We start from the raw sequence: 4,042 nt of genomic DNA on the forward strand, positions 1-4,042 counted from the left end.
TTATTAGTCAAAAAAAGCTATTATTAGATCAAATTTGTTTGTCATTACGTATCAATTTGCGTAACTATATTCCCCAATCGCAGATGCTGCTTTATAGCAACAAAAGAAATTTGTCACAAAAATGATGCAAGACAATATTACTTGCCATGTACAACCAAAGTAATGGTAACAAAATAACATTTTTGAATCAATTTTTGTTTTTTCACTAGATACCGTTTTATGTGACAAAATATATTATCATGGATGGCTAAAGCTACAATGCCGGGACACAAGTCCCCGGTACCATGCCGGAGTAATTAATTTACCGTTGGATTTAAGTTCAAGGAATCCAACGGCTCAAATATAATAATTTTTGAAATTAGAAAATAATTGGCTACCTTTGCAACCGGTTACACACACTCTATTTTCCTCCTCTTTTTTTCAAATTCGTCTCTCAAATCCCTAAAATTTTTCCATTCTAAAATCTAATCGCTCTCTCAACGACGATATTCTCTCTCTGAAATCTCTCATTGACAAATTCGGTCTCTCAAATCCCTAAATTTTTCATTCTCAAAATTGGCGTATCTATGTTCAAGCCCTAATTTTTTCATTCTCAAATTTGATATCTCTCTTCAGGCCCTACATTGCTCAGTGGGAGGAATGAATCAGAATGAATAAAGGTATTCTTTTTTATTAAATTTCTAATTTTTCAAATTTGGCTTTCTCCTTCAAAGCCCTAACTTTTCAAACTTGATCTTTCTCTCCTGAAGCCGTACATTAGCTCGCTGGGGAGCAACGCCGAATGAATAAAAGGTATTTTTTATATTTTATTTTGTCTTATTTCTTATTTTTGGAATTTGCATTTCTCTCTGAAAGCACTAATTTTTCAAATTTGGTCTCTCTCTCTCAAAATTCTACATGAGCTACAATGGGAAGATGACTCGTAATGAACAAAAGATATTTTTCTTTCTAAATATTTTTTATTTTGGTTAAATTTCTAATTTTTAAGAATATGGGTTTTTGCTTTCCATATTGAATATCTAAGAATTTGGATTTTTGGTTAAATTCTTATGAAACAGATCTTGAATTTAATTTTTTTTTTTCTATGGCTTTAAGTGTTCTTGAGCATTTTGTTAGATTCTCGTCAGGAAACTCAAGATTTCATGATGGGTGTGTGTGATGATTAGGCTTTCCCCCTCCCCTCTCTTTAAATGGCTAAGTGTTTTGGGTAGACTATGGTCTTGGAGCTTGGATTAGTTGCTTATTTATTGTGATAGGTTTTACTCTAAAAATTTTCGTTTTTGATTGCAGTTCATATAATCAATATTTCTTTATTAGGCAGTGATATAATAAATTCCGGACTTTTTTTTTTTAAGATGGATCTTACTATTTATTTCTTGTACAAACTCTGGTTAGGTGTTGACTCAACACTTGGGGCTGGAGCATATATTCTTGTTGGAACGGTTGCTAGAGAGCATTCAGGACCGGCACTCACCCTTTCGTTTCCTTATAGCTGGAATAGCTTCTGCTTTTTCAGCCTTTTACTATGCTGAGCTTGCAAGTCGTTGGCCATCTGCTGGGAGTGCCTATCATTATCCTTGTTACCTTTAATACTGGTATAACTCGTAATAGTCATTTCTTAGAGATGTAGTTTATTGATTCATATAATTGGATCTTGTTTCTAAAGTGGGATAAACTAGTGATTAGCTGGGGCATAGTAATCGTTATTAATGTTTTGGTCTAATAAATTGATTTAACTTAGTTGATGTTGTATTTTGGCAGTGTTAGGTGGTTGATTGGCTAGCTCTGATACTTGAGTACATAATTAGCGGGTCTGCTGTTCCTCGTGGCATATACCCGAATCTGGTCTGGTGAATTTTATCGAGCTTTGATTGTATATTAATTTACTTTAGTTGTTACTATTGAGTCATATGTGTTTTGCACTATCAACTAAATTGGAATGGTTTAATTGTATTGTTTGTTCATTTAGCTTGTTTACTTTTTCTTTTCCCTTATTTTCTGTGAGTTACCTTTTTGACAACTAATCATCTTTGTATTGATTTGAATTCATATATTTTATGAGGGAGGTCTACAATTGCCTATGCAATTTAAACGTTTATGTTCTTATGTTGTTGTTATTAATGATTATAGGCTGTGCATTCTTCCTTTCTTTTTGGCTCATCAAGAAATTCCTGGGGCTTGACATTATTGTTGATCCCTGTGCTGCAATTATTGTACTTTTTGTTACTGGACTCCTGTGTGTGGGAATCAAGGAGGTATCCATTTGTTCCTTTTAATTGTATTTATATTTCTCTTATCACTTTTTTCTATATATGTTTCTGTATTGATTCTCAAATATGTCCCACCTGATGAGGTGCCAGTTCTATCCACACTTCAGTCATCAATTGATTCTGTATCATTGCAATTTAGTCAGAGTTCTCTGGCTATTAGTGGGGAAAACCTTGTTGATGTTGGCACTTTGAAATAAACTCAGCCTTGCCAAAAAGGGTGGAGGAGCCAGTTATCCTTTTATAAAACGAGTTCAAGGTATTGTGCAACCTTTGTATTTGGTCATCTAGACCTTTAAAATATGCAATTCTTGTAAATTTTCAAATAATGAGGTGCAATTTATTATTGCTTGATCAATAGCTGCTCTGATTGGTGTGCCTGAATTCACTGTGTGGTAATTTTCCTAATTTCAAAAGTAAATATATTCTTAACTTGGCATGTGCTTAATCAGAATATGAAAAGCTGTGTTATCTAATGTAAATTACATCTCTTTGGAGTGTGTTTGAATTATGATCCTTTCACCATCATATTTAAATTTATGGAGGTTGGATTGAGCTGGACTCTTTGATATATTACTCTCTGGATTCCTCTGTGACATTTATTTCTTTTACCATGCTTTTTGTACTTTATCTTCTGGGTTCTGCTTAAGTGTTTAATTATGTTTTATATGACTATTGCAGACATTTATAATGAAACAAGCAAACAATTGCTGGATGGACTGTAATTGTAATTATGTTTTATATGACTATTACATGCATAGGGGTGTTTGTATAGGGATGTTTGTTCTTACATATGGAGCTTCAGATTTGAGCCTTCATTATGTTACCTTTAACTCTTTATGAGTTTTATTTCTTTCCTTTCATAGCTTTCTTTAGCAGTGGAAGATTTTGCTACTATCTTAGATTTTTTCTGCTGGTTTTAGGTAGTCTTCCAGTTGTTTTGGGCTTTTGTCTACTGTTTCTAGGCAATTTTTTCACTTTTGTTTTGGATTTATTTATGTTGTTTTTAGGCATTTTTCACTGTTGTTTTAGGGTAATTTTTATTGCTGTTTTGGGCATCTTTTTCTGTTGTTTTTGGGCATTTTTTATTGTTGTTTCTTGGTTATATTTGTTGTTTTGGTGCTTTTTTCCTGCTATTTTTTAGTGTAATTTGCTGTTGCTTCTTATTGTGATTTGCTGTTGCTTCTTATTATGATTAACGGCTATTTTTATCTTATCGATTAACTTGAAAATTTTAATTATTTGCAGGGGAGAATTCAACCGGATATTGCTTGGTTCTATAAATTATCTGGCATAAGTGTTTTACTGGAAACTTTTTGATGTTGCGCAACCTCTTGGTTTACGAATACGAATGAAATTGTAATTAGTTTGTAACTCAATTTGACGATGCTTTTATTTTTTGGGAGATTATGCTTATAATAATTTTTTTTCTTTTTATAGCCTACTCTTATAAATGAGTGCTCTTGATTTTCATTAGTTTGTTTTTCATTAACAAATTTCTTTTGAAATAAGTGTACTGTAGTTTGTTTTCACACAATTAAAAAAAATGAAAAAATTGTGATATAATTTAATCCAAAATGATTTAAGATATACTAGGTTCTAAGCCCTCAAATGTGCCATCAATTTGTTGCAATCTTTAGGTTTGGGGAGTGTTATTGGTGATATTGAAATTCTACGTCGTCAATTTTGGATGTTTAGCATATGGATTTACCCTGGGAAGATTTTCGCTTTATTTTTCTTATAACAATGATCATAGTGATGTTGCCTTTTTCTTT

General features: G+C 32.3%; 1 long non-coding RNA gene across 4 annotated transcripts; it reads left to right on the forward strand.

Annotated features, from left to right (window-relative positions):
- Positions 1-312: 312 nt before the first annotated feature.
- On the forward strand, positions 313-3,706 carry LOC102628080 (uncharacterized). 4 transcript variants are annotated; one of them, XR_008051269.1, is made up of 7 exons: positions 313-659; positions 750-792; positions 1,396-1,595; positions 1,762-1,845; positions 2,131-2,255; positions 2,410-2,526; positions 3,516-3,706. It is a non-coding gene; the product is annotated as an uncharacterized LOC102628080 (long non-coding RNA). The 4 variants fall into 4 exon arrangements; XR_008051267.1 differs by having other exon boundaries at positions 316-659; positions 1,762-1,850; positions 2,361-2,526; XR_003066963.2 differs by having other exon boundaries at positions 332-659; positions 2,361-2,526.
- The last annotated feature ends 336 nt before the right edge of the window (positions 3,707-4,042 follow it).

The sequence above is a fragment of the Citrus sinensis genome, chromosome 8 (genome assembly GCF_022201045.2).
Source record: "Citrus sinensis cultivar Valencia sweet orange chromosome 8, DVS_A1.0, whole genome shotgun sequence".
Classification (NCBI taxonomy): domain Eukaryota; kingdom Viridiplantae; phylum Streptophyta; class Magnoliopsida; order Sapindales; family Rutaceae; genus Citrus; species Citrus sinensis.